This window comes from Triturus cristatus, chromosome 1_2 (genome assembly GCF_964204655.1).
Source record: "Triturus cristatus chromosome 1_2, aTriCri1.1, whole genome shotgun sequence".
NCBI classification, from domain to species: Eukaryota; Metazoa; Chordata; class Amphibia; order Caudata; family Salamandridae; genus Triturus; species Triturus cristatus.
Window position 1 is genome coordinate 439,358,812 of NC_140580.1, and position 22,917 is coordinate 439,381,728.

The window sequence follows — 22,917 nt, forward strand, 5'->3', positions numbered from 1 at the left end:
CAAGAGACCAATATCTAATCTCCCTCTTCCTAGTAAGATAGTGGAAGCCAAGATACTAGTACTCCACAGTTTAGTGCAAACACACTCCATTATTCACAACTGATTATCAAGTTTTAGACCCACGAGGAGAACGGAAACTACCTTAGCAAAAATCTGAGAGGAATTTCTCTCACTGCTGGATGCAAATCTAAAATTCTAATTCTATTGTATCTGTCAAATGCACACAACACAGTGAATTATAATATACTACTACAATGTTTGGAAGTAATACAGGATTATGGCCTCAGCAATTCAATGATTCAAGCCATTCCTGTAGGATCAAAGCCATTTCAAGCAGACTACATCTGGGGACAGACATTTCAAAGAACCTGAACGAGGGCTACCTGCCAACGTCATGGATTAATTTTAAAATTCACATTTGAATTGAAAACAAGCACAACCAATAAGCCAAGATCTCAAATTGCCTCAGGCACATTTTTGGAGTCAATAACAATAAGTTATCTCATGTTTATTCTGTCCACTAGACAAATTGACTTAACACCCTGCAATACATATGTTTTTGTTATTAGTTTGCAGTATCGCAGTATGATTGTGGAAAGAGGATTGTCGACGGCTAGGGCAAAACATGCATCCCTATAAACTAGATTTTCAAAATAGAGTACATGTTCAATAATGCAAAATGAGTGCTCTACGTAAATACTGTTAGCTGTATGCTCAGCCTATAATACGGACAGTGGTCATAATAAACACATTTTATACAATTTATGACTGTTTATAATGTATACATGCAGGAGAATGGAAGCAGGATCAGGGATTGTTTTTTAACAAGATAGACACAAATTATACGCAACAAGAGAAAACCCAAAGAGGGTTGATCTCAGTTTTTCTAAGCTACTGTGCTATTTGTAAGGGCTACTTTAAAAAAAAAACATTGCTGTAAGGCATGATTTTTCAAAAAGTGTTTGATGCATGTCCGGATTATTTACAAAAATGTGAATCACTGAAAAAACCACGAGAGCAAGTATATGAGCAACGTGTAAACATAAATTGGGGGTCTGCACTGAGATCACATCGAATAAGAAATTAATATTACTCTACTGTAAAGTCATACATAGTGAAAAATTGTATTGGATCAATGTTTTGTATAATGGAGCTGCCATGCTGGTGCAGAGCTGTATGTGTGTAAATAGTCCTAAGAAGTCAATGTGCATACAAAAGCATGTTACACTAGATAACAATCACAACAAAGCATTAGACAGAACACAACGCATAAGTGATATAGCTCATATCGTCAGGGTCGGACTGACCTATAAGGCTGGTCTGACAGGTCACTGTGTGGGCCGGCTTCTTGCCGTTTGTGGGCCAGTTTTATGGTCATCTGGGCCGGTTTTTACTGTTTATTTCCCTGATGATAAAGCAAATGTAGCGTGCAGCAAGCACAAATTCATGCAGTCTTCCATACTTTGCAAAACTATTATACATTGTGTCTTAAAAAGTTAAAAACTGTACCAATATGCAAACATGGATCACTTTTCTAGCTTTCTAATTCACTAATGGGGGGCAATTTTATTTGGTGCCTTGGCCTATTTTCTGTCCCAGTCCGACCCTGCATATCGTCCAAATATTTGGGTCTCACCTAACTCATAAACTTGTCACATATAATCTTAAACAATCTCAACCTCCAACAGAGCATGTTACTCATAAAACGAATAAACAAAGCACATTTTAGAGGACATTTAATTGATCTCACAAAGTTCACCATAGCACTCCACTTTTCATGAAAGCACAAACCTCTACAAGACACCACTTAACTTATTACATCAACACCCTATAGCTAGTTTAATTTAAAAGACGCCATGGACTCATTTTCCTAATGTTTGTCCCTAAAGTGAATATAACCATCCTTGTAGTGACAGACAAATCCCTGGGTACACACACCAAACAAGAACTCGAACAACGAATTACAACAGGGCATTGTACTCCAAGACTGGAAGGCAATTACTGACAGAACCGACCAGGCACTCGGTGCAGGTGTGGAAGGCAGCTAATCGTAGTTTGGGTTGGGAGAACAAAATCACAATGGCCACCCCTCTATGGGACTCTGAGATCCTGGGTAACTTGTGGACTTCCAAGGGCTTTGACAGGTGGGACCTAATTTGAATATCGAGAGTGGGAGATCTCTGGGCCAAAGGGGAAATCAAATCCTTCCCTTCCCAGAGCCAGTACAAAACACTTCAGGTACATGCAGGTGCGACATGTGCTGCAGACCCACATACAGAAGGGCGTCACGCCCCCGGACTCCTCCCCACTGGAGGACAGACTGCTAGATGGATACTTACCCACCAAAACTATCTCACTGACGTACAAAATACTAATCAACCACACGACTGATCCTCTCGGTCGCACAAGAGAACAAGCATTGGCATAGCCAATAGGTCTCGCCTTTGGGACCTTATAAGCGTTGCTGGGTTCAAACTGTACCGACATGGTGAGCAAAAAAACAATGGATTTAGGCCCAGATCTCTGTACTGGGGTGAATGTATGACATTGTTCTGCATTTAGGTACTAATCACACAAAACACTTTCCATTAATATAATCAATGAATAAATTAGTGGTGATGTGCACAGAGTCATTGTATAGAATCTAGACAAAGAAATGACGACTAAAACTGAATATGCTACTTACCAGTATGCATCTGTTCTTGGCATGTAGGGCTGCTGACATTCATATCTGTGCATAGATCGCCGCCTAGTGTTGGGTCCGGATGATTGCACATTGTTGTCCTGGAAGAGTCTTCGAAGTATCACGAGATAGGTGGCTCCTCCCCTGGACTACAGTGCGCATGGGCATCCTCTCCATCCTCAGATTGTTTTTCGCCATTGTGGCAGTGATGGAGTAGATACAGTAAGTGATGACCATGCTATACAGTAATTCTGAGTGCTGCAGCCGCTACAGGCGCCGGGGAGGAGGGTGGGCAATATGAATGTCAGCAGCCCTACATGTTAAGAACAGATGCATACTGGTAAGTAGCATATTCAGTTCGAGGCATGTGGGCTGCTGAATTCATATCTGTGCATAGATTATATAGCAGTCCCTCCATTAGCGGCGGCTGCCCGTGCCAGCTGCAGCAGTCTGAAAAAGAGTTTTGAGAACAGCCTGTCCTACAGCTGCCTGCTGTTTTGAGTGTACATCTACGCAGTAGTGTTTGGTAAATGTATGTATAGTGGACCATGTGGCTGCTCTACAGATTTCCTGTAAAGGAATGTTTCCTAGGAAAGCCATGGACGTCCCTAACTTTCGTGTTGAGTGGGCTCGTGGGGGAATCGTTAATGTGCGTTTAGCTTTTTGATAGCAAATTTGAATACATTTAACGATCCATCTGGCTATCCCTGCTTTGGAAATGGCGTTGCCCTTGTGTTGTGGGGAAAAGGCAACGAAAAGTTGTTTTGTTTTCCTAAAGTCCTTAGTTCTGTCTATATAGTACATGAGGGCCCTCTTTACATCTAGTGTATGGAGCATTCTCTCTGCGACATTTTGTGGACTCGGAAAGAAAACAGGCAGTTCAATAGTTTGGTTCATGTGGAACTGCGATATCACTTTGGGCATGAATTTGGGGTTGGTACGTAGTACAACTCTGTTTGCGTGAACTTGTATGAATGGCTCTTGAATGGTTAGTGCCTGGAGTTCACTAACTCTTCTTAACGAAGTGATTGCCACTAAGAAAGCTACTTTCCAGGTGAGGAATTGAATCTCATGAATGGAGAGGTTCAAAGGGTGGACCCATTAATCTGGTGAGGACCACATTGAGGTTCCACACTGGTGCCGGTGGGTGTCTTGGGGTAATTACTCGTTTGAGTCTCTCCAAGAAGGCTTTAATGGCAGGCACTCTGAATAAAGAGAGGTGCTGTCTGTTTTGAAGATAGGCTGCTATCGCGGTTAAATGGATACGTATGGAGTTGTATGCCAGATTGCATCGGTATAAGTGTAAGAGGTAACAGATGATGTTTTGAATGGATGCGTCCAGCGGGTTAATGTCAGTGTTGTTGCAGTAAATGACAAACCTCTTCCATTTAGCCGCATAGCAAGCTCTGGTAGTGGGTCTTCTGGCCTCCTTGATGATGTCCATAAATTCAGGTGGCAGGTTTAGGTAGCCAAACTCTAAGACTTCAGGAGCCAGATTGCCAGGTTCAGCTGTTGCGGATCTGGGTGCAGAATTTCGCCATGGTTCTGCGTTAAAAGTGCGGGTTTGATCCGCAGCCTTTGATGCGGCACCACGGAAAGTTCTAGAAAGGTGGTGTACCATGGTTGGCGTGCCCATGTGGGAGCAACTAGGATGAGTGTCAGTGAGTGTTGTCGCAGTTTGCGTGCCACTAGCGGTATTAATGGCGCTGGGGGAAAAGCGTACGCAAATCTGCCGGACCAGTTCATCCCGATCGCATTGCCCTGTGACTGCGGATGTGGGAACCTGGCGGCAAAGCTTTGGCATTTTGCGTTTTCGTTTGTGGCGAATAGGTCTATCTCTGGATGACCCCACTGTTGGAAGTACGGTTGGAGTACTGACGGATGTAGCTCCCACTCGTGCATCTGGTGGCTGTGTCTGCTGAGCAGATCCGCCATCTGGTTGTCCTTGCCGGGGAGGTGTTCCGCCATGAGGAATATGTTCCTCTGAATAGCCCACTTCCACATGCTCTGAGCCAGATGAGACAACTGTGGAGAGTGCGTTCCTCCCTGCTTCTGTATGTAGTACATGGCAGTCATGTTGTCCGTCCGGATCAACACGACTTTGTTGCACAAGTGTACTTTGAATGCCTTCATGGCTAGGAAGATTGCCATCAGTTCCAGAACGTTGATGTGCATCTTCTTTTGCTGAGTCGTCCATAGTCCCTGCACTGTGTAATGGAGTACATGAGCTCCCCAACCCTGGAGAGAGGCGTCCGCTGTCAGTATTATTTGTGGAACAGGCTCTTGGAACGGTCGGCCCTTGCAAAGGTTTTGTGGATTCCACCAATGCAGAGAGTTGTATGCCCGACCGCTCACCAACACTAGGTCTTTTAATTGTCCGTGAGCCCGATTCCATTGACGTGCCAAGCACTCCTGAAGCGGGCGCATATGTAGTCTCGCGTGCGGGACTATGAAAATGCAGGAGGCCATCATGCCTATCAACTGCATGAACACTCGCGCACGAAGGGAGTGTTGAGGTTTGAACTTTGAGATCAGCAGTTGCATGCTGTTGATCCTCACTAAATTTGGCTGAGCTGTGGCTGCCAGAGTGTTTATGGTCGCGCCCCGGTACTGTCGTACGTGTGCGGGTTGTAGATGCGATTTTGGGTAATTTAGTGAGAATCCCAGACTGCGAAGAAGGTGAATGGTGAGGGACATGTGGCTGGCACATTGCTGGGCTGACTTTGCCTGAACAAGCCAGTCGTCCAGGTAAGGGAAGACGTGAATGTGTTGTCTCCGTAGATGTGCAGCCACTGTTGCTAGGCACTTGGTAAAGACCCTGGGTGCTGTTGTTACTCCGAAGGGGAGAACCTTGAACTGATAGTGATGCCCCTGAATAGTGAACCTGAGATATTTCCTGTGTGATGGGTGTATGGGTATGTGGAAATACGCATCTTTCAAGTCCAGTGTGGCTAGGAAGTCTCCCTGACTGAGTAGCGGTAGAACCTGCTGTAGGGTGAGCATATGGAAATGCTCTGAGAGAATGTAGTGGTTGAGGGGTCTCAGGTCTAGTATAGGTCTGAGCGAATTGTCCTTTTTTGGGATTAAGAAGTACAGAGAGTACACCCCTGTCCCCTGTTGGTTGACGGGCACGACTTCTATTGCACCTTTTTGCAGCATACTTAGCACTTCCTGCTGCAATAATGCCAAGTGCTCTACGGACATAGGACGGTGCTTTGGCGGTATGTTGGGTGGAGTGGACGTTAATTCGAGACAGTAACCGTGCTGGAAAATGTCCCTGACCCACCTGTCTGTGGTGATGGTTTTCCAGACTGACAGGAACTGTTGGAGTCTCCCCCCGACAGGTGTTATGTGGTCGGGGGGCAGGGAGAGGGCGTCACTGTTTGTTTTTGGGGGAGGACCTGGTGTTGCCGTACCCACGTCCTCTGCCTTTGGTGCTGGATCCACGATATCCACCTCTGGTGGTTTTATCATAGCTACTTTGTGTGCCCCCTTTATTGTACTGCTGCTGGGACCCCTGATCTCTAGCTGCTCCTCTATTCCCGGGGCGACGAAAGGAGCCACTACGAAACTGCTGCGACTGCAGAGCCCCCATTGATTTTGCAGTTTCAGTGTCTTTCTTAATTTTTTCGAGGGTAGTGTCAACTTCAGGGCCAAATAAATAGTCTAGGTTGACCGGTTGATTTAAGATATTGTTCTGAATCTCAGGCTTGAAGCCTGAGATTCTCAACCATGCGTGCCTCCTCAACATGACGCTTGTGTTGATTGCCCTCGCCGCAGTGCGCATTTGATGGACGCATTGGTAAGGAGTTGTCCCTCTCTGATAAGGAGCTCCGCTGCCTCTTTGTATTCATCTGGCAAATGTTGTAGCAGTGATTCTAGTGTGTCGTAGTGGGACCTATCATAACGGGCCAGGAGTGCCTGTGTGTTGGCAATGCGCCAGATGTTTGCCGCTTGCGCTGCAATCCGTTTGCCTGATGTCTCCAGCACTTTGGACTCCTTGTCTGGGGGAGGAGCATCACCCATTGTTTGTGAGTGGGCTCTTTTGCGAGCATTAGCAACAACCATGGAGTCTAAAGGTAACTGACCCCTAATGTACATAGGGTCTCCGGGTGCAGGCTTGTATTTCTTTTCGATTCTGGGGTTCAGCACCCGTGCCCTGGTTGTTTCTTTAAAAATGTCTTTTGCAGGTTTTAGAACTCCTTTTAACATTGGCAGAGTTTTGACAGTTTTTTCAGAGGAGGCGAAAGTGTCCACTAAGAAGTCTTCTTCTACAGTGTCAGAATGGAGTTCCACTCCATGATTGGCAGCAGCCCGTTCTATGAGGGCATTAAAGGCAGCAGTGTCCTGGAGAAGTGTTAAGAAGAAACTGGCTCGTCGGCTCTGGGATTCAAAGGGCAGAATTGGCTGGTCCTGTAACTTCAAAGTCACACACAAGACCCTGCAGCTACTTGTAAAGTCTCTCAGTGAAGATACTTTCTAGATAGATGTGGAAGAACTCCCCTGGGAAAGAGGACATTTTGAATTTAAAATGGATCCCAAACGTGCTACTCTTTCTATTTAGTTATCAACTGGTCAATACCCAAAGCCCAGTGTTATTTAGGGTAACGTGGCCATTACCTTTTGTGTGGTTAAAGGTAAGAAAAAGCCAAAAAGGCCACTGTGCTGCATAGTGCATGCATGTGAGCTCACGGCAACCATCTTGGGGAAGTGAGCAGATCGGCTGCACTTGGCGGCTGCTGGGCCATCAGAAGTAAAAAATAAATAAATAGCACAGATCCCCTCGAAAAAAAAAAAAAAAAATATATATATATATATATATATATATATATATATATATATATATATATATATTCACTGAAAAAACCATAGGTTTCACACATGTTATAGTTAGCGGAAATTTTACTGATAAAAAACCAATGAAATTCCCCCGTTATAGTTAGTGCAGGCAACTATAACTCACGCGACCGCAATCCTCTGCTGATGCTAATACTGTATTTAGACACTTATTTGCCCATGTCTTCTTCCATTAAATTTTAGCTATACATATATTGCAAATATTTTTTTTTCATAAAGACACATATGTCATCAGCAGAAGATTGCGGTCGCGTGAGTTATAGTTGCCTGCACTAACTATAACGGGGGAATTTCATTGGTTTTTTATCAGTAAAATTTCCGCTAACTATAACATGTGTGAAACCTATGGTTTTTTCAGTGAATTTGCAAGGTTTTTTAAATGCTAATTCCTAACTATAACGTGTGTGAAACCTATGGTTTTTTCAGTGAATTTGTACGTTTTTTTAAATGCTAAGTTACTTTACGCCATTAGTGGCGTGCACGCCCACTTAACGCAGTTTGTTCCGTGCGCTTCGCGCACCGTGCGCGCACAGTGAGCACGCGGTGCGCGCACAGTGAGCACGCGGTGCGCTTCGCGCACCGCGCGCCCACTTTACGCAGTTAGTGCCGTGCACGCACGGTGGGCACGCGGTGCGCTACGCGCACCGCGTACCCACGTTACGCTAGATGGGCCATGTACGCACGATGCGCTTCGCGCACCGTGCGCACATGGAGGACATATGATGCACTTCGTTTTTAAAGGTAATATTTTAATTTTTCGCAGTAGTTATAAGCCATGCACAAATGGTGCCCTTCGGGCACCATTTGCACCCGGTGGAGAGAGTGTGGATAATTTTTTTTTTTTATATATTTTTTTTTAATCTTTTCGTTTTTTACTTGTGTGATAAGCCATGCGCAATTGGTGACCTTCGGTCACCAATTGCACACGGGGTGGGGTTAGTGTGGATATTTTTTTTTTTTTTATATTTTTTTACCGTACGCGTAATCGGCAAAATTAGCGAAAAAATTAAAATTCCGTTTTTGGCCTTGGGGGATCTTTGGGGACTCCCTGTACATGGCTATGTGTGTGGGAGCTGTCAAAACAGCCCCTTTAAATGTTTTTGTGCTTTGTTTGTTAATCATCTCTCTCAGTGCGAGAGAGAAAATGGCGGCCGCCGCTTCCTGGTTTCGGCCGATTCGAATGTTTACTAAGATCTAAGAGCCAATCATAATCGCGCTCGCGCACGCCACCGTACGCGTACGGTAAGCGTACCGTAAGCGCACCGTAAGCTGGCTCAGATATATATATTGATTTAAAGGCTATTTTCTCAGAATCTACTGAACAGATTTACACCAAACCTACAAAAGGCACTTCCTTGACCTGAGGACTACCTCTGCAAAATTTCTAGTAATTCTGTTCAGCCGTTCGGGCTGTAGCCCTGTCTAAAGGTCCTATGGAAAAATGCATGGGAAAAATGCGAAAAATGCGTTTGGGACCCCCCTTTTATCTCAGCCCCCGCTTGACGAATCCCCCCGAGACTTTCAGGGTAAGAGCGGAGCGTAGCGCCCCACCTATTTTGAAAAATTTGCGAGGATTCGTCGACCGGCGCCAAAGTTATTCAAAATAGAATGTTGCGGATTTCCTATGGGAACGTGGTCCTAACTATAACTACCTACTGGCGACCGCCAGTAGGTAATATATATATATATATATATTTATATATATATTATCTACTGGCGGTCGCCAGTAGATAGTTATAGTTACAACCTAGTTTCCATAGGAAATCTCAAAATTCTATTTTGAATAACTTTGGCGCCGGTTGACGAATCCTCGCGAAATTTTCAAAACTAATAGGGCGCTCCGCTCAGCTCCTACCCTGAAAGTCTCGGGGTGATTCGTCAAGCGGGGGCCGAGAAAAAGGGGGGGTCCCAAAACGCGTTTTCCCCATGCATTTTTCCATAGGACCTTTAGACACAGCTACAGCCCGAACGGCTGAACAGAGTTACTTGAAATTTGGCAGAGAGGTAGCCATAAGGTCAAGGAAGTGCCTTTTGCAGGTCTGGTGTAAATCTGTTCAGTAGTTCCTGACAAAATAGCATTTAAAAGCATATCAATATCTATACGCGCGCACCGTGCGCGCACCCTGTCGTGCGCGAGCGCAATCCTGATTGGTTGTTTGATGTCGGTAAACATTCGAATCGGTCGAAACCAGAAAGTGTCGGCTGCCATTTTGTCTCTCGCAGTCTGCGGGGGTGAAAAAAAAAGGTGGAGAACGTGAAAAGGGGGCAGAGTGGACAGTTCCTGACCCCCTAGCCTTGGTCAGGGGGTCACAGAAGGACCCCCAAGTGAGAAAAAATATATATATTTTTTTTTTAAATCGCGAGGTGCGCGCACGGCACGGTCTACGACCCGTGGGTGCTTGGTGCGCGAAGCGCACCGAGTGCCCACAGAGCGCGCACGGTGCGCGCGCGCGCGCATTTAAAAAAATGCGAGATTAAAAAAAAAAAAAATCACGGTGCGCGCACGGTGAAAAACCTGAAAAATAAAATAAAAAAATAAAAATAACAGCATTTAAAAAACCGTACAAATTCACTGAAAAAACCATAGGTTTCACACACGTTATAGTTACGAATTAGCATTTAAAAAACCTTGCAAATTCACTTAAAAAACCAAAGGTTTCACACATGTTATAGTTAGCTGGACATTTCACTCGTAAAAAACCAATGAAATTCCCCCGTTATAGTTACTGCAGGCAACTATAACTCACGCTACCGCAATCCTCTGCTGATGACGTCAGATATTACATCACTGATGACATATGTGTCTTTATGTAAATGTAAAATGTAAATGTTGTAGACTTGTAAAGCGCACAGCTACCCCAGCAACGGGGCGTCCCGGCGCTGTAGACCACTGGGGAACCCGCCCTGGCTATCCCTGTGAGATGGTCCCTTTCTAGGTATCTCCAAGGTGAAACCAGGCATCCCCGGCGTCTGTGGGGGGCCGTTGTAGAGATGAGGCAAGCTTAATGCCCAGAGTTGCCGAGTGTGTTCCTGGTTAGAGTAGGTACCGAGGCGAGAATTATCGAGTCTGTTTTGACCCTGGTCCACGACCCTGCCGCGTCGGGAATTGAACCCTGGTCCCTGGCCAATTCTCTGCTTACGGGTCTGCCGCCTCTAACTAGTGAGCCACACCTCTCCACCTTTATGAAAAATAAATATTTGTAATATATGTATAGCTAAAGATTAATGGAAGAAGACATGGGTAAATAAGTGTCTAAATACAGTGATGTAATATCTGACGTCATCAGCAGAGGATTGCGGTCGCGTGAGTTATAGTTGCCTGCACTAACTATAACGGGGGAATTTCATTGGTTTTTTACGAGTGAAATGTCCAGCTAACTATAACATGTGTGAAACCTTTGGTTTTTTAAGTGAATATATATATATACATACATATACACACACACATATGTATATATACAAAAAAATCAATTACTGCCTGCATGTGTGTTCACACTGTGAACTGTTATGGGTTGAAACAATACTGATGGTCAACCCAATCAGTCATAGATTAAACACAGCTGGGCCACGGTAGCCATTGGCTCAGCAAGGCTGTCCAAAAGCCTCGTTTCTCTATGTATTTTTGCGTTGTGTGATAAAATGAGCCCTCCTAGCCAGAACGCTAAAGCGGTCTGTGGCAACATCCCTACAAAGAAGATCTAACTCGAAATGACCTACTTATTCCATTATCCGCACACTGCCAGCTCTGCCCATGTGCTCTTTTACATGCAAGGGCTTCCGAAAGGCCAGGAGATTGAGCCAGGCTGCCAGGAATGATGAAGTGACCCTTACTGCTCTGCCGTCAGGCACAGCCTTAAAACCGGAAATCTACTTAAAATCTGCAGGGTAAAGGCGGAGAATGTATTTTCTTCCTGTAATGCTCAGAGACCATATCTGTGTGGGTTTGTTTCTGGCGTGAATTAAATATTTTCCTTTATCGGTTCCTGCCATCAAGCTCTAGGGCTGTGACCATCACCAGCTATCTCACTAAAGGCAATTTAGTCTATGGCTGGGTTCGTCGCATCTGATTGCAGCAAACGGCATACAGAAGGGTTTTGTCATTTCAGCCAACCAATACATAAAAAAAAACTCCTGCCCCAATTAAGGACCAAGAACTAATTTTAACATGGGGTCATGCATGCGCAGTAGTGGCGTCCAGCATGTGTCCATAAGCCGGATTCATGGTAGTTGGTTAGTTTAACTGCTAGCCAGGCAAAAGAGGTCCATTCTGATCAATTGCACATAAAGTCATTTACCGTTGTTGCCTTAAAATCTGGTGCGGTTTGGACTCTTGGGCCTACTTTGGACACCCATGTTTAGAACGTGCTGCACAACCCGCACTCGTCGTGCACGGCTCGAAATTAAAATTAGGAACATAGACTAATAAGCCCAGAAGCCATGCCCACTACCCTAGTTAAAGCAAATTCTCCGTTTGGCACAAATGGCAATCTTTGCCTAGCAGGGCTTACATTTAAGAATTCAAATGCCGCGTTTACGTAAATGTGTATGTTTTTTACTAATCCTTTCCCAGCCTTCACAACTATGTCTAAAATGCCGTGGAATTGTTTTGTTTTGAAGTACATTGTATGGGAGCAGGAGTTGTTCGTGTAGGTATTTATAATTACAGATCTGGACGCCTGCCAGAACGTGTTAAAAAGGAACAGCTGAACTTAACCCTCAAGCTGCCTTGATTGCGCCCAGAAGAAGACAGTTCTGTATTTCAAAAGCAGCTGGAAGTTATTTATGCTCCTGTCCGCCAATAACACCCAGGTGTGAATGGGTTGGTTCAAACTTGGGTATTGGGGGGGGGGGGGGGGGGGGGGGGGGGAGACTTGACATTTTGTCTTTGATGGTACCCAGAAAGTGGAGGTTCTGTCTTTCGAGAGTGACCTGAGGCAAGTGGGTTTGTCTTTCCATAGGGTTCAGCCCAAGATATTTCTATAGCGCCTAGCAGCTTTATTTTGCAAAAGCTCCAAGGAGCAGATTGTTCAATCTTTACTAGCACCCAGACACTGGTGATTTTATCTTTCAGGCTAGCAGTGCCCAGACCTGGAGGTTCTGTATTCCTGTACCACCCAGCAGGTGACACCGTCTTAGAATAGCTCATAGAAGCCGGTCTATCTTACGATGGTGCCCCAGACCCGGAAGTTCGATTCCTTGCATCACCCATCAGCAGGGGGCCGTTTGTCGGTAGTTAGAAGAGGCCATTAGCTTTCTCCTTTGATAGCGCCCAGAAGCATGCCGTTTTAGTTTCATTGGCCCCGAGAGAAAGAACGGCTGTATTTCGATAGCGCCCAGAAGCAGGTGGGTTGTCGTTCGGTACTGGCTAGCCGTGCTGTTGCTTCTCGTTTGCATGGCAGGTGGTAGGCAGGATGGGCCGAGCTGCGTCGATACCGATTAAGGGGGGGGGGGGGGGGGCAGTGTCTTGCTGTCTCAGCGCCGGATGTGTGAGGGTAATGAAGCCCTTTCCCGGCCTGCAACAGCTGTGCATGGGGCGCTGGGATGATGAGGCTCGACTCCCTGCCTCTCCCAGTAAATTAACTTGACCTTTTTCTAGTGCGTGGCTTGGGCTCTGTCAGCCCGGGCTCCTTGGAAGCGCACGCTGTTTGAGGGGGCAGTGTTCGCACCCAGGGGATGGGGCCGAACATGCCCACTGCAGCGGCAGACTGACGACGCACGCGGGCGCCCGGCCTATCTCCAGAGCCACCCTTCCCTGCCTCGGGAGCGGACCCTCGTCACTGGGTGCCGTCCACGGGTTGCATGCTCGGACTCTGGTCCGTGGGTGCTGGTCCAGCAAAGGACTGTAATGTACGGCCCATGGGTGCTGGTAAAGAAACGGACTGGACTATCCTCTCAACGGGCACAGGGGAGGGCCCTTCTATCAGGTGAAGGGGTCCTTGGACAGGAGCGGGCCCTCCTGGCTGGGGGAAGGGAAGGAGCGGACGTGGGCAATGGCAAACGATAGCAACGCGTCCAAAAATAGTGTGCGCAATTACAGCGTGGTGAGTCACCAGAGGGATTAAAAGAATGTGTTGGAGAATATACCATCATATTTGCCTGATGAGTGGGCAGAACCTTAACTCTAAGAACCAGAGGGAAACAAGCACGCGAGTGGTGCGCGCGCGTGCCACAGCGAGCGATCTGTTTTCAATTATCACGCCCGTGTCTGGGCACGATAACTGAAAACAGATGTGGCCTGTGCGGGTAACCGCAAGCAATAGGCCGTGGGCGGAGAAAAGGCGGGACATGCCCCCGCGTTTGCCCAATTGCACGCTGTCTTTCTTAGAAAGACGCACGCAAAGCCCAATAGCCTGTGAGGAAAGTGAGGAAAACAAAACCACACGCACGAGCGTGTGGGTGAGCTTTCTGAAGCCCCTTACTAAAAGTCTTGCAGAGCAGCGCATGCCCTGTTCTAGGCTCGACCTAAAAATGGGAACACGACAAAATAATTCTTGACGATGAAGACTGGACGGAGGCAGTGATGTCCCCGCGAGCGGAGGCAATATCAGCTAGGTTACGCCTCGTCCAGTTAAAAATTCTACAAAGAGTGTACATAACAGGCCCCTGTCTGGTTAAAATGAGGAGGGCAGAAGGTGGAGAGTGCAGGAGGGGGAGCGGGCAGATGGGAACATTCTTACAGATCCTATGGGATTGTGACCTCATACAACGATATTGGCGAGATGTGCACGCAATCGCGAGTGCCACACTGAACATGACCGTTCGCTTGGAGCCCAAAAGGTGCCTCCTAAACATGTGGGAGCCCACAGACCTTAATGTAGCACAGAAAACCTGGGTGACGCTGTGCCTCATGATAGCCAAGCATAATATTCCATAGCTTTGGGGCGCCGACCATGCCCCAGTAGTTGGGGCCTGGATGAGAGACATGGACTGGTGCATGTTCAGAGAGAAAACAGTGTACCTGGCAAGAGGCTGACCCCGAAAATGGGTCTCCATCTGGACTGCTTGGAATGTCTATAGAGGGAATATATGTACCCTCCCCCCAAGAATGCCTGAACTGGATGTCAATGATTCACCATAAAATGCTACACAGTTGAATTGCAATGATATTAGCTGATTAACTCTGCGTGTGTAAAATCAATCGTATGAACGCCTGATGTACCTATGTAAATGATTCATTGTTCAATAAAAAGAATTGGGAAAAAAAAAAAGAACTCGAACAGACTTCAAATAAAACATATACACACAACATAACTAAGACCAACATTACTAATTTTCATTATCAACAAAGTATCTGGCCTTTGAACACTGGAGACCAGGGTCTCAGGTGTAAAAGCAACATTGGGTACGTTTACTAATCTACTTCAATAAATCTACCAGTTTCAAAAACAATACAGTAAATGCATGAGAGCACTAAACTAACACACTGACCACAACCAATCCACAAGGAAACAAAAAAAGCTTTTTGCTCATTTAGTTTGTTGATACTGATAAGTTTTCAAAAGTGTAGGAATGCCAGTGGTGTCTTGGTGCTAGTGCCTACCATACTGATTGAAAAGGGGAGTAGAAACTCATTTTATTTACCTCTCACAATGGACAAGTGAGAAGCCAGGTTTTAGGACGTTTTCTGAAACTCAGAAAGTTAGAATGGCCTCTCGGATGTCCAGGTAAGTTGCTCCACAGATGTGCTGTAATATGGATAACCCCCTCCCATTAGATCTCCTGATTTTACAAACATTGACTGTCCTGAATTGCTCGAACGCAGTGACCTACTGGGGTTGTGCCAACTAAGATTCCTTAGTGCTACTCACTACAAAGCACTTTAACACCTCGCAGGGGTAGAAAGCTCTTAAAAATGCAATTTACAAACACAGTTTTTGTTTTATGCTTGTCCCATCACTCATCGTATGATCACTTGAACACCAAGCACGTCTTTTGGCTTTTTACTGATGCTTATTCGTGTTAATTAAATGCTTCAAACCATACCCAGTGACTTTTTAAATAAGAAGAAGTGTTTAGCTCCTCGTTAGGATCATTCATTAAACCATGAATAAAACCTCCACGAAACATTGTTTTATTAGATGTTTCTCAATCTCAACGGCAAGCAGTAGGTTCTTTCTAGGTTTCCCATGTTGTAAAATATTAATACTAGCAAGATCAGAAAAAAATGGGATTTCGCTTTGACCCTGAACTCCCTTTAAGTCAAGAAATAACTTCATTTGTAACGAACACCAATTTCCAGCTCCTGATGCTTAGACAAGACTTCCCTCTACAGAAACCGAACCACAAAATCAAACCCACATGAGCTCTGGTTCAGTCATGCATGGACCCCGCAGGGTACAGCCCGAAGAACACCTTGGCAAGGGATTCGGGAGTTTGCATCTCCATGTGTATAAATGAATGAATGGAGGCATTTCTATAGTGCACGGCTACTCGTAAGTGTCCCAGCGTGTCTAGTACTGCCAAAGAGAGTCATTCAGAGGGTTTGTCCACCCATGTTCACCTCTAGATCTGAATAGAAATGTTTTCAGTTCCTTTTTAGGTCTCGGCTAGTGAAGGCTGCGCTTGCAAGAGATAATGACTTGGAGAAGAGGGGCATGAACCCGCCCCTCTTCTCCCCTGTTCTCAATTGACTGGCCTCTTGAATGCTGGCCAGCCATTGGAGAAGAGGTCCGTCATTCCGATTAGGCCCCGTCCTTTTCGGATCGGGGGGCGTGTTTTTTTCAAGAAGTCTAATTATCTCCTCCAGCCAATGGCAAGAGGAGAACACGCCCCCGAATCCGAAATGGCCGCTGCCTTTCTCCGAGGCATTTCTGCTTCGCCTCGGAGAAAGGCAGTGGTGTGCTGGTTTTTTTATCCACCTTAAAGCCCTGGATAAGCTGCAGCATGGAGTGCACGGATTTAATGTCATTAACTGATAACCGTCCATTTCTAGGGTTTTGCAGCATTTTCAAGATATATTAGCGGTTCACTTTGCTTAAAAGAGTGCAATTTCTGATATTTATTTGCTTCTATGCACTTAATTGCTTGCAAAATGAGCAGCGAGATGAGCAGCACAGGATCAAGGTTTAGGGACTAGCGCGGGGACAAACCGCCACTCCCGTACAGCGGGGCCGTGACGGAATAAACTCGTGACACAGGCGCCCCCGCGCTGCACCGCGCCTCGCGGCACTCTGACCCTGCTTCCGCTCCCCCTCCCCTCACGCCGCTCCTCTGATGATTCTATCGCCGGTGGGCGCGTGGGGGTGATGCTGCCAGTTCCTGGTTCGCTGGCAGCTTCGGCACTGCGACCAATCAAAGCCCGCATTATAGTGCGAATTGGAGGACAAGGGGGAGAGTCTAGCAAAGCAGTCCGCGCTGACCCTCCTCCTCCCGGCCAGGCTCAGCCATCGGGACTCCATGGGAGGGGGAGAAGCCGCGCCTCCTCCCGGGCTCCTCCAGCAGCATTGGCGGTGGCTCGGGGTGCATGCTTGAGTTGCTGCTGCCAGCTGAGAACAGAGGAGGGAAGCCCGACTCACCCAGCATGAGCCACGAGCCCTGTGGGAGGCACTAGGACCCAGGGCCGTATGAAGGACAACAGGTAACCATTATTTTTCAGGGCATTCCCAATCGCTGTCACCCATCCAGGTTATGCATACCCCTCCTGCAGCGCATTGTGCAGACAGGTGGAGGCCAGCGACGGTCCCAGAGGTGGGGGTGGGTGCGGAGGGTCGACTATTAGCTAATGGGCGGTCGAGGGTGCCCTCGGACAGGTCTCTGCTGCGGGGTCGTGATGGAAGGGGCAGTGCAGGTGCTGACGGTAATGACTGAAGTGCATTGGCAATGATAACCAGCACATTCGTGCTTTAGCCAGGAGCTCTTTGGGTCACTGCGTGTGTGAGCTTCGCCCGGGGTTGGAAGGAGCAGAATGTGTACACCCCTGCTGAGAGGGTGGCAGGCTCGCTGTAAGGATGGCGTAACTTCTCCCCAGCTTAGTTCACAAGCGCATAATAAAGATCCCTGTGGAACTTCATCATTGTAATGTGCCTTCGGTCTCTTCGCGCCATTAGATTTCTGGTTCAGCTCCCACATTGTAGCTGTCATTTGTAGGTCTGAAGGACTGTAGAGACGATCCCTTTCACCCACCGAGGTCTATAAAATGGTGGCTTTCAGTTTCACTATACCACCTACAGTAAGTGCCAAGATACAGTTTGTGGTTCGAGGTGCTAAAAGGTGACTTGTTTCACTAATTACTTTGGAGGGTGCTATTCAGTCTGACCGTATTTGTAGAGGACAGTGCACAAACATACTGCCCCAAGCTCAGCCAGCTTCTCCATCCACGAAAAACAGCTCACCAAGCAGGGCCTAGAGGAACTCTGCTCCTCCTGAGGCACTGGTGCTTTGTTTCCGCCTGGCGCAAAGTGCACTGAATGCTTGTTTTTTTGCATCTCAGCAATGTACCTCTAACTCTGCCAGCTGGTGCTTTCGTTCTACTGCTGCCTACATCGGGAGAATAAAGGGGGTTAAGAGTGCTGGTTAAGTGTTGTGTTGAAGATTTGTGGTGGGGGTTATGAGCAATGCCAATAGCTCTAACTTTAACAATGCCGAGACCATTGCATTGTAAATGCTTGTTTAATTGAAGGCACAAGAAGGCAGTCTTGTTGCCTAGAGTGCATGCGCCAGGGCTGCTCTCCTCTGAGAGATAACTGCACCAATAGCATGATCCAGGTCCTGTAACATTGCCAAAGGGGTGACTGCTAACTCCAGTGCTCTGCATCTGTGAACGCTGGGATTGAAACTTGGCTGATGTTTGGCAGCATAGTCATCCGTTTCTGAATCCATCACACAGTATCCTGTGCTCTGCCCGACTTTCCAGGCTGCTCTTCAACCTTCTTTGTGGCTCTTTTTTCATATTCTTCAGATACTATCCTATTTTTCGGGCATGGGACTCGTTTCCTCCTAAGGCACTCAAACCTTCTGCACACCTTCGTACTTCTCCACATTCTGCTGCATTTACACAGCTATCCTGAGCCCCAGCATGCCGCACAGCCAGAGGCGAGCACTTCTATCAGTAGTGCTGGAGCAATTTTCAGAGTGGGGGTGCTGCCATCAAAGTCACCCAAGCAGGAGAGCGGTGAATGAATTGTATGTAGTCAGCTAGTGTCATTTTGGAGACCACTGTCACAAATTGATTACGAAAGCATGATGTGGCAGTGCACTGTCCTTTACAGGCTGCACAGTTTATTGAAATGGCCACTACATTTGCTGGTAGAACTACATAGCGCACAAATTTTAATGCGTGGACATCAGGTTTCAGTTGATAATTATCAATTGCTTATCACTAAGTAGCGTTTTGATTTGTTTTGGTCAAATTAAAAATGTTAGTTTCCATCACACTTCAGAATGGATTATAAAATAGGGCTTAATTTGGGTGTAACTGTTGAGGTATTTTGAAATATTTGTACAGTCTATTTGCAAGCATTTAAATGTAGTTGGTTTAGAAAAAAATTGAACCCTGCACCTTTTTCCTCCGTGCTCCCTGTGCTTCAGCAAGATTGTCACCAGTTCACTCTACAAAATTCTCTCACTTTGTACTCAGAGAATGAAAACTAAAACACCAATCTCTATGTTAAATAAAGAAGCGATTTGTTAGAAGGCATAGCCTGACATTTGACCTCTGTCTTTGAAAGCGCAGCAAATTTGTCAAAATAAAAACAAAATGTAAAGGCATCTTTGTTGCTCATTCATCTTCTGATCTTCAGCGGGTATTTCCGGTGCCTGGGGGGGGGGGGGGGGGGGGGGGGCACAGCACTCCCCAGGCCACTGGCCGACGTGGATTTTCAAGTTAGTTGTCAGTTCGGTTTTCGGATCACGTTTATTTCATTTTGTTCAATAGCTCACCTTTGTCCCGTTGGCCCCACCCCCTCTTCTGTGGGGTCTGTTGAGCCAAAGTGGCTTCTGGCCTCTCTCTTCCCCGCTCCGCCTACAGGCCGTGGTCCTCCCAACTAGGGTCCTAGTATCCACTGCTGCGGCTTCCCTGGTTACCAGCCTTTTATACACAGGCAATGTCACAATGGAGATCTTTCACGTCATTATTACATCACCATCTGGTGGGTGATACCATGTGTTTCCGGACTAGAGAGGGAACAGATCAAGGCATGAACACATCCAAATGTCTTGAGGAAGTCACTTATTAAGTAATGAAAACGTATCCAGCCCTGTACCAGGAGAGAGCCCTGTGGTCCCTGACATGCTACATCAAACGTGGTCTCCATTCACTCTCATGTTGTGGTGGCGGAACTCCCCTGTCAGGCTGAAAGTAACGTAGGTCTCGTCAGAGCCGCAGTGCAGGGCCTGTGATGTCATACTGCTTCCATTCACGGAGCTCTGCTGATGCTGTGAAGGGATGGAGTCTCCTCTGGAGCTCTGCTGATGCTGTGAAGGGATGGAGTCTCCTCTGGAGCTCTGTGCTGTGAAGGGATGGAGTCTCCTCTGGAGCTCTGCTGATGCTGTGAAGGGATGGAGTCTCCTCTGGAGCTCTGTGCTGTGAAGGGATGAAGTCTCCTCTGGAGCTCTGCTGATACTGTGAAGGGATGGAGTCTCCTCTGGAGCTCTGCTGATGCTGTTAAGGGAGGGATTCTCCTCTGGAGCTCTGCTGATGCTGTGAAGGGATGGAGTCTCCTCTGGAGCTCTGTGCTGTGAAGGGATGAAGTCTCCTCTGGAGCTCTGCTGATACTGTGAAGGGATGGAGTCTCCTCTGGAGCTCTGCTGATGCTGTTAAGGGATGGAGTCTCCTCTGGAGCTCTGCTGATGCTGTGAAGGGATGGAGTCTCCTCTGGAGCTCTGCTGATGCTGTGAAGGGATGGAGTCTCCTCTGGAGCTCTGCTGATGCTGTGAAGGGATGGAGTCTCCTCTGGAGCTCTGCTGATGCTGTGAAGGGATCGAGTCTCCTCTGGAGCTCTGCCGATGCTGTGAAGGGATGGAGTCTCCTCTGGAGCTCTGCCGATGCTGTGAAGGGATGGAGTCTCCTCTGGAGCTCTGCCGATGCTGTGAAGGGATTGAGTCTCCCCTGGAGCTCTGCTGATGCTGTGAAGGGATGGAGTCTCCTCTGGAGCTCTGCTGATGCTGTGAAGGGATGGAGTCTCCTCTGGAGCTCTGCTGATGCTGTGAGGGAATGGAGTCTCCTCTGAAGCTCTGTGCTGTGAAGGGATGGAGTCTCCCCTGGAGCTCTGCTGATGCTGTGAAGGGATGGAGTCTCCTCTGGAGCTCTGCTGATGCTGTGAAGGGATTGAGTCTCCCCTGGAGCTCTGCTGATGCTGTGAAGGGATGGAGTCTCCTCTGGAGCTCTGTGCTGTGAAGGGATGGAGTCTCCCCTGGAGCTCTGCTGATGCTGTGAAGGGATGGAGTCTCCTCTGGAGCTCTGCCGATGCTGTGAAGGGATTGAGTCTCCTCTGGAGCACTCCTGATGCTGTGAAGGGATGGAGTCTCCTCTGGAGCTCTGCCGATGCTGTGAAGGGATTGAGTCTCCTCTGGAGCTCTCCTGATGCTGTGAAGGGATGGAGTCTCCTCTGGAGCTCTGCCGATGCTGTGAGGGAATGGAGTCTCCTCTGGAGCTCTGTGCTGTGAAGGGATTGAGTCTCCTCTGGAGCTCTGCTGATGCTGTGAAGGGATGGAGTCTCCCCTGGAGCTCTGCTGATGCTGTGAAGGGATGGAGTCTCCTCTGTAGCTCTGTGCCGCATCTCTGGAATGGCTGCTCGTGTTTGTGTATTCCAACCCCGTGTTGTGCGACACTCAGCAGACAGATTTAAGTTCTGTCACTCACATCTGTCAGCCCTTACACATGCTGAAAAAAAGAGTCCAGAGAGCAGAACTTTCTGAACCCGCGGCTTAGTTCATTGCACATCTTAAAGTCATTCAAAAATTGAAAACCAACTTTTTTAAAGGGATTTATCACGTGCTCTGATGAGAACAGCTTTTTTTCGATAAGCAGGGCTTTTGAGCCAATCGAGTACACCATCTAGGGCTGATTTCCATAGGAGCTTTTAAATGCCTGTATTTATTATCCGAATTGTCCAACGGATCGATTACGGAGCCTGTATCTTCCTATTAATTGTTACAATGTGGTCCGCAAAAGATTGCCTATAACAATACATCTTAATTAAAGGATTAACAAAATAAAGTACTAGGCCCTTCCTCACAATGAATGCAGCACATTGCAATAATCAGGGTCTTTGCACCAAGCAGCAGTAACAATTTCCTCATCATACTCTGCAATAAAGGCTCTGGGTCTGTAATGCCATCATCAAAATACAAATATCTGCATATATGACCTTCTAGTGTTTTCTATGTCCCTCATTAAAACTCAACTGTAGCTAATCAACAAGCACAGAGGCTCACAATTGATGACCCGGTCAGACCACTTTGGAAGTTTCCAACCAAATCCATTGACCATAAAGCAGGGCCAAGTCACACACCAGACTCTTAATTACTGAGCTTAGGTGTGCAGATGCTCAAGTTGTAGTCTGAAGATTTCAAAATGTATTGCGATAATGTACGATGAGTGCCGGGCACCAGGAGAACACCTTGATCAAGATCTGTGGGAGTGGGTCTGTCATGCTGAGCGTCCTCCTCCCTCTAAACCCTCACTCGCCCCTCTACATGCAGAAAAGCAGCAACAGTATATAGCAATGCAAACGAAGGTCTAATACCAAGACACTTCAATCAGAGGCCACGCTGCAACCCCAGAGCCTTCCAACAAGACTCAACGATGCTGTACAAGCGTAACTATCCAGCCTTCTGCTACTTTTCACTCTACTACACGTCCTGGCAGAGGCATATGGCAGGACAGGAGCACAAGTAAGGTAAGCTGACATGACACGTAACACTTCCCGCAGAGGCCACATAGCAAACCCACAACTTTAAGCAACCTACGGAGTAGTGTGCTACCCATCCACCAAAGAACCTCAGCACTTTATAGAGCTGAGAAGCCCCATTGAAAAGCAAACGCAACTACAACATCCATTAGTGACTTCTCCCTTTGAGGCGTTCCGGTAGAGTGGCAGCTTTTGGAGTCTTGAGTATTTAAAGTCCTACTCCACAGTTGTATGGCTGACTTGCATCCTTTCCAACCACACTGCGCTCCTGCAAGTTTGAACAGTACCTACGCTTCGCTACTATCTTTGAGGGGAATCTGTAGCGGCTTAAGACCTTTTTATGAAAACTACTAGCCTTTAGAGAGTCTGCACCTCCATTGAGCTGTGATTTTGGCCTCTATCTAGTATACTCTTACCGCCAGGTCAAATATTCATTACATTACAACTATGTGCTCTAGACTGCTCACTAAACATTATAAACATTCAAGAAGTAATGTAATTCCACTTACACTGACAACAAAGCATTAC

General features: G+C 46.9%; 1 protein-coding gene across 7 annotated transcripts in view; it reads right to left on the reverse strand.

Annotated features, from left to right (window-relative positions):
- PLCE1 (phospholipase C epsilon 1) overlaps window positions 1-22,917 on the reverse strand; it is a 932,976-nt gene that overhangs the window by 718,294 nt on the left and 191,765 nt on the right. The window lies entirely within an intron of this gene.